The following is an 11620-nucleotide window of genomic DNA, read 5'->3' on the forward strand; positions in this document are numbered from 1 at the left end:
ATGCACCGTGACACGATGTGCAATATTGTGTCACGGCAACAAGCACCGTGCCACGTCACTTCTTGCCGCGTCGCGGCATTTTAGCTGCAGCGCTGTAATTCCAGTTTTTTACGCGTTTTTAAAACTACGATAACTTTTGATCCGTAACTCGGAATAAGGCATATAATATATCATTGGAAAGATTATCAAGTCTACTTTCCAACCAAATTGAAATTAGGTCAAAATAATTTGTATATTTTAAGATATATTCGTTTCAGTGAAAGGGTGTCAGTTTTGGGCCGAGTTTAGTATTTCGCTCAAATCTTCTTCGTTTTAAATCGGAATTGGGCTTATGATATATTTTTGGAAAGCTTATTTCAAGTTATATCCAAAAAAATAATAATTTGATCAAATTTATAGGGCAAAAAAATCAATTTCTCTCGGTTTTGTGATGTGGACACGAAAAAAGGAAAACAAGTTATAGTGTAGGGAAATGAGCTAGGAAATGGATTGGTTTATGAAATGTATTGAATGGAAACACGAATTTAAGTGCTCCAAATATTAAATTCTCAACCCGACCAATAATGGCGATGAAAGGTTGTTCATCATCGGGTTTGGTTTTGGAGAGACATTTTTTGGTGTCTACATCAGCCGTTATGCTGCCAAAATGAGTCTAGAATTTGTCCTTATATTATTTTAGGACTTTAGAAAATTTTTTTTTTACAAAAATTGCATCGATTGTAGCATGGATTCTCCTCCGTTTGTCGATGCCAAGGATGTTCTAACAAGACCTATTTCGAACGAGGCAGTTCGCACACAAATGAGGGTGACACGCCCTCGCAAGGTAGGTCGAGAGCGACGCGTCGGTGTCGAGCGAAGTCGTCATGAGGAGGTCGTTTGGGAGGCTCCTCCCAACTAGGATCTACAAGTCCTTAAATGGGACCCGAGCCACCCCGTTTCGGTTTGAGGTTGGCGCGGCATAGTGAGTTTCTTCGTGTTTCTATTTTCTTCTCCTTTTTATTTCTTATCAAAACCTGTCATAACCGAATTTCTCTTCTTTTTTTAGAGCGAGCCTAGTATGCGCCTGTACGGCTCAGACGACCCGAGAGGCCGACTTGGGAGCTTGCTCAAAGTAGCGAAGGATATGATAGAGTTTGCGGGGATCGGTCACCAACAGGCAGCCCTTAGGGATCTATCGAGTCAGCCTGCGTAACTGGCTTTCCATCGCGGGTTATTAGAGTTTTTGTAGGATTCCACCAACACTTTTCACTTCCCGTTGGGAAAGATTACAGTTAGCCCTTATGACTTCTCTATGATTAGAGGTTTTTCTTTGGAAGCGAGCCTGTGATTATGGAGAGCGTAATGGGATTAAACAAGAGACTGCGTGATCTTGTGGGGGATCGTCTTACGGAGACCCTCCATGTATATGCACAGTCTTGTTTGTGGTGTTTGCCAATGAGTTATCGGCTAATGAGGATGACTGGAAGTGTACTCCTAGGTAGCTGGCTCGTATGTACATTGCCCATGTTTTTTCCGTCACTATTCTGAGTGATCGGGGAGAGCGTTTCGCCATTGGGTTACTTATTTGCCTTAGGGATCTAGGGCGAATTGGTGGGTTGAGGTGTCGTATGCCCGTATACTTACTGCCGCTATTGGCAAGGAAACCCGAGTGATGGATTCTACGGCAGCTACTGAGGTGCTCGAATCTCCATTTCATGGCATGGCCGTATCCTTGAGGTACGTGTTCATTTGTATATATATTTTTCATTTTTTCTTTCATATTTCTTTTAGTTTGATCACGTTTTTGTTTTTTCTTTTCTTTTTAGACCTGGGGGTAGTCGTACCTGGCTTTCTTAGCCCTAGGATGCTTAGGCCGACTTGTTTCCTTATTAGCCATCGCTTGGCCATATTAAAGAGGAAACGAGCTATTGCAGCCAGCAACTTTCGCTAGAGGATTCTTTTGGCGACTCGTGCATCGGTGAGTGTGGTTTCAACATATGTCTTATTATTATTTTTTAAGCAATGTCTATTTTTGACATAAATTTGTGTTTCGTAGGTCGACCTTCACACTTAGGGCTTGGTCGTTGGGCTCTCTAAGGTCGTCCGGGCAGGCGCTATTCGCTGCTGTTTTTGGACACTCTATTAGGGACTATCTACGCTTCACTAGACGAGCGCGTGGTTTTTCGACGAGCACGTTGTCTGGCAGTTTTCGTTCGAGGAGCCTTTGGTTCCCGCTGTCTATCGAGGATCAAGCTCGGGTGATCCTTGGTTATCTAGCGGAGCAGCTGGTGTTGCCTGGAGCGTCTTACTAGATCTCGTATACCGATGCCTTTGGATTGGTGATTCACGAGACTCTTCCAGCAGCGGAGGATGAGGACATAACGTTCATTCCCAAGACGGTCGAGTCGGTATGTTTTGTTTCGTATAAGTACATAAGTTTTTTTATTTATCATATACGTTTTTATAACTGTCCTATTTTAGGCACAAGTTTCGTAGGAGACCATAAACGGCATGGTGAGGACCCTACGTGCTTTCCGAGCTGCTTATCGGAGGGCCTTCGTGGCTTTGTCATGCCGTGATCATCGGATGGTTGCGGTAAGTTTTATTTTATTTCTTTCTTTATCAAAGTTATTACACGTATGCATATTAATCTTTGATTTGGATTTTACAGGATGTACAATAGCCTTCCGGGAGTCACCGAGCACCTAGATTCCATTGTATATTTTTCTTTAGATTTATGGAAAATGTATATATTTTTTTCATATTTTATACATACAATTTTTTGTACATATGACGTATTTTGTATATATCACCATTTGTATTTCATCGTATTTTATTTTCCATAAATATGTATGCAAAAATTTGCAAAAAAAATTCTGAGGGAAGGAAAGGGCTCCCGATGTAACACCCCGTATTTTCAAACCACTATTTTATGCGCATTTCAACCTATTAACCCTAGTTTCTAATTTTAATCTCAATTTTTAAATTGAAATGTTAATTTAATTATTATCTTGATTTAAGGGCAATCCTAAGCTTTTGAAATTCAAATTATAGTATTTTGATAAAGCAATTGAAAATTATTATTTAAAAAGGTTGTATATTTGAGTTTTAATCATTTCAATTATGTTTGACTTTTCTGGATTGATATTTGCTTTAAAAGATGATTCCTTAAGCTTAAGTGTCAATTTAGTAAGTGTTATACTTAAATTATAAGTATTTTTTATATTTAACCTAGTGCGATTGATACAGGTCATCATGGGTGATTCTTTGACTAAAGTGCCAATTTGATATACATGAAATGATTTTGAGGTTTTAAGACATTTTACGTTCAATCGCATCAAGTTCGATAAATAAAGTTGTATTGGGTGATTCCGTCAATTCGTTCATCAAATTGATATTGTTTATAAATTATTCTTTAATTCTTATATTTATATAACTCTTTATAATGTCCTTTTATTAATTTGGTCATTTTAAATGGATAATAGTTTTTGGTTTCGTATTTCGTCACTTAATGTTGCTTTTTTATATATATATATATAAATATGAACTTTATTTACTACCTCCGTTTCATGTTTTTTGCAACTTTGGGGTATTATTTGAGAGATATAAAATATTCCTAAATTGCAAAAAATATGAAACGGAGGTAGTCTATTTTTTTATCCTGATTTAAATGATTGTTTTCATTATTATTATTGTAATTATTATTGGTAATATTATTAGATATCAATAATATAATTTATCTTATCTTTTATAAAATGTGTTTCAAATCGCCTCTCGTTACATTCCTTTCCTAGTCTAGTTTCGAGCCAACTACAATTTTTTTATTAGTCGGTTTTTGCCTTAAGACTTCCATGACTTAATATATTAAGGTAGGCTTGTTTATGAGCTTCCTCAAACCCATTCTTAAGACTAAAGTAATCATTCAATCAAGCCCAAAGGGGAAGCCTTGACCTAGTCTACATGGGGCTTGTTTCTGAGCTTCTTGTTTATGATTTGATAGGAATGGTGTCCTTCGAATAAGTGTACTATTCTGATAGAGGGTTTAGAGCTATTGAAAAACTATTTATTTAGTAAGTTCAAGTGATCGGAATGCCTAGGTGGAGGCCGCTTCCGATCAGTAATATTAATGTATAATTAATATTACAGCTTAATCTTGACTGAACCCTTTGGGTCACACCCAAGCAACTAACGATCCAACACGACGAATTAATTCGAAAGGAATTAATGAGTCGCTCAAGTAATAAATATTTAGACGTCGGAAATCGAGCTAGGAGCGTCGAAACCGAGCTAAGAGTGTCGAAACCGAGCGTCGCAAGTCGAGTCGAATTAATTAAAGACGAGACGGTAAAATAACTAATTAATCAATAATTTACCGAAATACCCCTAGCATTGGAATGCGCCGAGCAAACCGAGTGCTAGGGGCATTTGGTATAGGCAAGGTGGCTAGCATGCGCACCAAGCCGAGCCAAGGCTGGTTGGTGCGTGCTAGCGCACCATGGCTAGCAAGCCATGCTAGCATGTGCGTGGCAACCGCAGCAAGCTAGCAGCAATGCGTGCATGGTGCGCCAGCTAGCAGCACATGCTGCAGCATGCAAGCAGTAGGCCAGCACGCATGGCGCTACGGCCAGCCGCACACAGCAGCAGCGTAACGCGCATGGTGCTGCGCTCAGCCACGCATAGCAACAGGCAAGCTGCACACCAAGCGCTAGCTGGGCTGCTTGAGTGCCTTGGCTTGGCCTGCCACGTGGCAACAGCCGATTGGGGAAAGTGGGAGCATATGGTCGGTTTATGGGGAAGCCTTGGGGATCAAGTTTTGGTCCCCTCCCCTTCCCTTGTGGTCCTTACCAAACCCCTCCTCTTAGTATGTCACTTGTTGATTAATTAGTTATTGGCTATTTTCTTTTTTTTTTTATTTAAAAATAAAAGGAGAAAATTGATTTTACCAACTCTCCCACATTGATGGGAGAGTGGATTTCTCACTTGAGTTTCCTTATAAATATCCCACTTAGAAAATGGGAAAACTCACTTGAGTAAGAGCTCAATTCGACATCTCCACTTGAGAGAAAACCTATAAGGTCATTAATTACTCGGGTAGGCTTTTTGGTCGGACTTGGATAACCTCCAAGTAGTAAACCGGTCGAGTCGAGTTGTGGGTGGACTTCGTTGGAGGTCCTTGCCATTTGTGAGGCTCAGCTTTTCTCAAGTAAGAGCTCCATCCGGTTGAGCGAAGCACGCTACAAGGGTAATTTAGTATTTTCTCTATTCTTGTTATTTATACATTTTGTTATATGAATTATGAGTTTGTTCTTGGGCTCAGGTTTTATCTCCGCGTTGAGTCGGACGCATCGAAACCCTACAGTGGTATTAGAGCCTTGCTCATTTATTTTTATAACAAATAATTTTCAAGGTCTTTTTTTATGATTTATTTTTCTGGTTTATGTTACTAATTAGATTAGTAGCTCGGTTTTATTAATTTTAAACTCGTTTTAAAGCTGATTTTTGGCCTCGAACCTATATTTTTGCCCAAAAATAGTGAATTTTGGGTGGAAACAACATTCTGGAAACGTTTTAACCCTTTTAGGACTGTAAAAAAAGTTAAAATCCGACCAGAAACGCCTTTTTTGAGGGTTTTTCATTTTTGACGAAAAATTTTAAATCTTTTAACCTTGAATCTTTATGCCATATTTATGGTGATTATGTATATGGCTCTTTCCTTAATGTTTCTGCATTTTTTACCTCTTTAAGCATGGTTACTTTGTAGTAATTAGTGCTTGAAAGATTGGTTAAATTTTCACATAATTGCAAATCCATTGCATTAAGTATGAAAAATTTATTCTTTGAGGCTTCTAAGTATTAAAGATCCAATCTTTAATTGTTTTTAGTGGTTGGAACTTTGAGTTACTAAATTCTATGAATTTTTTTGTTGAACTTTTGATTTAATCATGTATTAAGTTGATTGGAATCATAAAGTTTTAATCTTGTGTTAGAAATTTCATTTATCTTCATATTGGAATATATAATTTTTCAAGGATTCACAAATTATAGTTGGAATCTTTAATAGAATTTTATGCTCATAATTCCAGCTCCCCTTTATTTTTTCAAATCTCATGATTACTTTAAATTAATAGTGAGTATTGCCTTTATTTATTTTATTGCACCAAGTTGAACCAATTTTATTAAAAATAGTTCTTGGGAATAATTTTGGTTTTGTGCACTTTGATGAATTTTATTTAAGTTGGACTTGTTATAATTTTTCATTTTGCTCATTAAATTAATTCTAAAATCAATTTGGAATTAATTAATTAAAGTCATGCAAAATTCAGTTTTAAAATCCCGAGGCTTTGGCATGAAAACCGAGGCGAAACCACCCTTGGCTGCCAGGTGTGCGTTGCCATGCGTGACTGCTGCCTACTAACCAGCAGCATGGCGCGCCATGGCCAGCCAGCAAGCCGCAGCTCAGCACAGCAGCAACTGCTAACAAAGCGTGTTGCTGTGCGCGCATGGATGTGCAAGGGGTGGCTGGGCGTGCGTGGTGCTACCTTGGTGCGGGCAGTGAGTGTGTGTGTGCGTTTTGGAACGTTACGAAAGGAGCAAGCAGCTTGTGCGTGCTGCCTTGCACCTTGAAACCCGCAGCAAACGCTGCTAGGCTTGGCACCTAGCAGTGCTGCGTTGGGGTGGTGCGGGCACATGCACCAAGCCGCATTACCTGGGGCTGCTAGGCAGCCTTAGCTAGTTGTGGCGCGCGCCCTGCTAGTCTAGGTGCGTGAGCCACTTGCGTGCGGTTGGCTACGTGTTTGCAATTTTTTGCCGTTTTAATTATTCTAATTAATTTAATTATGTTTGTTTTAATTATTTTAATTAAATTTTGGAGGCTAGGCCTTGGTTTTTTGAGCGGCATTTGCAAAATTAATTTTGGCAAAATTTGGGTTTACCGACTTAATTAATTGGATTAATTAAGATGGATGCGGAATTTAGTGGGAGCTTCAATTTTAATTGCACTAAATTACATAATCGATTAAACCACTTTGACTAGTTTTAATTAGGTGCGTTAATCGGATTAACAACCTAAATTAGTTACTAGTTTACACGTGTTTGTGCATTGTTACTTATTTATCGTTGTAAAATGCATGGGCCATTCACAAATAGTGAATGGATGAATGGAATGTATATTCTCCCGCAGGTTTTATAAAAATGGCAACTAGTGGGGCCCGATTAGGATAGAAAATATGGGCTGCGTTCCGTCTTGTATTTTTGTAAATCTAAATACGGTCTGCGAACCGTTGATTATTTTTGTACCTTAATATTTAGATTAGTCCTAATCGTAGATACTAGTATTTGCATTATTTTGGTTATGTCTTGAAGACGGAGGTTTTTGGAAGACGAAGCCATGAAGTTGCAAAAGACGACCCATGAAGACTTGAAGACTCAAGGGGTCTGCTAGTTGCCAAATGCATCATTTATTTATGTTTTCGATATATATTTATGATTATATATATGAATTATATGTTAGATGCATGTTTAGGATTTCGAATGTTGCGATGATTAATTAAGTTTACTTAAATCAACCAACATAGAAACCTTAGGTCCCTAAAATATTAAGTAAAATTTTCCATTCGAAAACAACACTTACAGACCTATTGAGAGTAGTGATGGGCTACGCCAAAGCGAGGCATCACTATTTCTCCCTAGGATACGTAAGGCATACCGGGTATGCAAGTTGGTTTTGGTTATACTCAACTATATGAGTGATGGAGTCCTAACATGTCGTGGCAAAGTGGATAAGTTGTTGAGAGAGCATTAAATGCGACGATTTATCTAACCAAGAGTTGCTTGGAGCCATTAGCAAAGAGTTGCTTACCTTAGAATATTGAGTGTTAAGACAAGCCAAAGCATGCTTAACTACTGATTGTTTATTTGGATCTTAGAATCGACTTATTCTCACAAAATGGGGACAATTTAATGTGTGAATAAGAAGTTTAAATAAGTTTGATTAATATGCATGATTTCAATCTTATTTAAATATTATGAATGGTTCTTCATCTCAAATTCTTTTAATTGTAGAATCATGTCTTCAACTAACAATGACAACAACCTAATGTGCCCGGAACTTCCCAAAAAGTTACCATTTTGCTTGAACTTGTTGAACTTTAAGGAGTGGGAAGAAGAACTCCGAAAGACCCTCCGAAATTGCTTCCTAAAGCACATTCTTGACATACTCATCCCGACTTTCTACTCAAAAGGGGTTATTAGCGATGAGGCTCATGAGGAATGGAGTTATGATTGCAAAAGAGTCTCACGACTTATGGCAAACTCCATCTCGGAACAATGGAAGGGGAAGTTCTCCAACTATTTTCCGGACATGCTCCTCAAAGCTCTAGAGGATATAGTCAATTTGAGGGTCACCAAGAGCATAAATGACAACTATGATGGTCTCGTGGAGGAAGTGACTAGGTCACTCTCCAACATGAAAATCAAGCCACCGCAAGAGGGGTGCCTAGCCAAGGAGAGGCAAGAGGTATGGGGACAAGTCTACAATGCTAGACTAAGACCCAAAATGTCACTTCGAGCCCACGTGCTTCGAATGACAAGGCTATTCACTCACTTGGCGCTCATTGGCAAGCCAGTGGAGGATGAGAAAGCTGCTCTCATGCTATTGAGTTCTCCCCACTTGGGCTATATCGCATTGAAGATGCGGCTAACTGCTAATTGTGACAAACTCACTTTGATGGAGGTTGTCAATGAGCTTCAAATGGCCGACCCTTGCGGAAGTAACTCAAGCTTTACCTAAAGGCAAAGAAGAAGGAGTTTAAAAACAAGGCAAGGATGCGATGCTTCTACTGTAGTAGGTGGGGCCACTACAAGAGAGAATGCAGCATGTACCTGGAAGATGAGGCAAAGGGAAGAGAAATCTCTACCTCAGGTATCTTCTTTATAAACTACACTTGAATACAAGCAATTCATAAGGTATTAGATACCACTAATGACTCACTATATGCTCCTATTTCAGGAACCAAGTGAGAAGGGCTTACCAAGTGGATATGGAAATACAAGCGGAAGAAGAAGTTAATCTTTCCAGAAGGCTTGTAATCACATAGTTTGTCTTGACATAGAACTTGTTTAAGTTTTTGTTATCAACCATACATTGATCTTTTGAGGTTGGACGTCATGTTTTGTTTTGATCACAAGACTATTGTTTTAAAGGTCTTGTTTATATGTTTATGGTATGACATGTTTATCTAAAATGTGTGCTTTCATTAGACAAACAAGTTTATAATGTTAATAATACCACCAAGAAAGCTAAGACCATTAAGTCAAATCAAACGTACTTGTGGCATTGTTGTCTTCGCCACATCAACATCAAACGCATCAAGAAACTAGTACAGGAAGGTGTTCTTGGCTCATTCGATTTACAATCGTTTGAGAATTGCGAAGGATGTTTATTAGGCAATATGATTAAGCAGCCATTCTCCAAATTGGGAGAAAGGGCAGGTGACTTGTTGGGCCTAATACACACCGATGAATGTAGACCAATGAGCTCCACCACAAGAAACGGCCATCGATATTTTATCACCTTCACAGACGACTATAGTAGATATGGCTATGTCTACCTTATGTCGCATGAATCTGAATCGTTTGAAAAGTTCAAAGAATTTTAAAGTGAAGTTGAAAATCAGCTTAACAAGACAATCAAAGCCCTTCGATCGGATCGAGGTGGTGAATACTTGAGAAAAGAATTCGATGACCATCTGAAAGAAAAGGGTATACTTTCAGAATTGACACCTCCAGGAACTCCACAATAGAACGAAGTATCCGAAAGGAGAAATCGAACCTTTTTGGACATGGTACGATCAACAATGGGTCTTAGTGATCTTCCTATCTCTTTCTGGGGACACGCACTTCTAAGTGCAGCACTAACATTGAACCGTGCTCCATCAAACGCTATAGGAAAGACTCCATACGAGCTATGGACGAAGAAACCTCCTAGGTTGTCTTTTCTAAAGATATGGGGATGCGAAGCATATGTCACGAAATTAATTTCTGACAAACTTCACCCAAATCTGAAAAGGTTTTCTTTGTGGGCTACCCAAAAGAAACCAAAGGGTATTACTTCTACAATAAATCTGAGAACAAAGTGTTTGTTGCTTGCGATGGTGTCTTTTTGGAGGAGGAACACCTTTCTAAAATGACAAGTAGGAGGAAAATCGAACTCGATGAAGTTCGAGAGGATAAGCAACAAAATCAGATTAACAGTCAAAGTGCTCAAACAGCATCTGTTAACGCTGGTTAAAATGTGCAAAGTCAAACCGACAATGCATATGCTCAGTCCGTTACCTTGCGTAGGTCGAAGAGGCCGAGGTCTCAACCTGATGGGTACCTTGGTATTGTATTGACCGAGAATCAGGACATCCTGGTAATGGATGGAGACGAACTGGCAACCTACAAGCAAGCGATGGCGAGCACTTACTCTGTTAAATGGCAAGAGGCCATGAGATCTGAAATGGATTCCATATTTGAAAATCAAGTCTGGACTTGGTTGACTTACCCGAGGGTTATACACCTATCAGATGTAAATGGATTTTCAAATTAAAAACCGACAAATATGGAAATGTATTCATTTACAAAACTATATTGGTAACAAAAGGTTACAAGAAAATTCATGGTATTGATTACGATGAAACCTTTTCTTCGGTCACAATGCTTAAATTCGTTCGGATCCTCCTAGCGATTGCTGCATATTACAACTATGAAATATGGCAGATGGACGTCAAAACCGCCTTCCTCAATGGAATTTTGGAAGAAACTGTGTATATGACACAGCCTGAAGGTTTTGTCGACCAAAACAATGCTGGGAAAGTGTGTAAGCTTAAAAAGTCCATCTATGGGCTAAAGCAAGCTAGTAGAAGTTGGAATCTGCGATTCGATGAAGCCGTCAGAAAGTTTGGTTTTATGAAGAATCTAAATGAATCTTGTGTTTACAAGAAGGTCAGTGGGAGTGACATCGCCTTCCTAGTCTCATATGGCAATGACATATTGCTCATTGGAAATAACATTCCGATGTTAGAGTCTGTAAAGGCCTGGCTTGGAAAATGCTTTTCAATGAAAGACTTGGGAGAGGCTCAGTACATATTGGGCATCAAGATCTATAAGGATAGATCTAAAAGGATGATTGGATTGAACCAGAGTACTTATATTGATAAGGTACGGGCACGATTCGGGATGGAAGAGGCCAAGAGAGGCCACTTGCCCATGTCACATGGCATAACCTTGAGCAAGAAGCAGTGTCCAAAGACACCTGATGAGCGAGAAAGGATGAATGATATCCCATATGCTTCGCTAATTGGATCGATCATGTATGGCATGATATGTACTAGGCCAAATGTATCGTATTCCTTGAGTGCTACGAGCCGATATCAGTCAGACCTAAGAGAGGCACATTGGCTTGCGGCCAAGAATATCCTAAAGTACCCGAAAAGGAACAAGGATAAATTCATGGTATATGGTGTCTTAGAAGAATTAGTTGTTGAAGGTTATACCGACGCAAGCTTCCAAACAGATAGAGACGATTTCAAATCACAGTCTGGATATGTATTCCGTCTAAATGGAGGAGCGTTTAGTTGGAAGAGTGCTAAGCATAGCACAA

Source organism: Chenopodium album, chromosome 13 (genome assembly GCF_948465745.1).
Source record: "Chenopodium album chromosome 13, dcCheAlbu1.1, whole genome shotgun sequence".
Lineage (NCBI taxonomy): Eukaryota > Viridiplantae > Streptophyta > Magnoliopsida > Caryophyllales > Amaranthaceae > Chenopodium > Chenopodium album.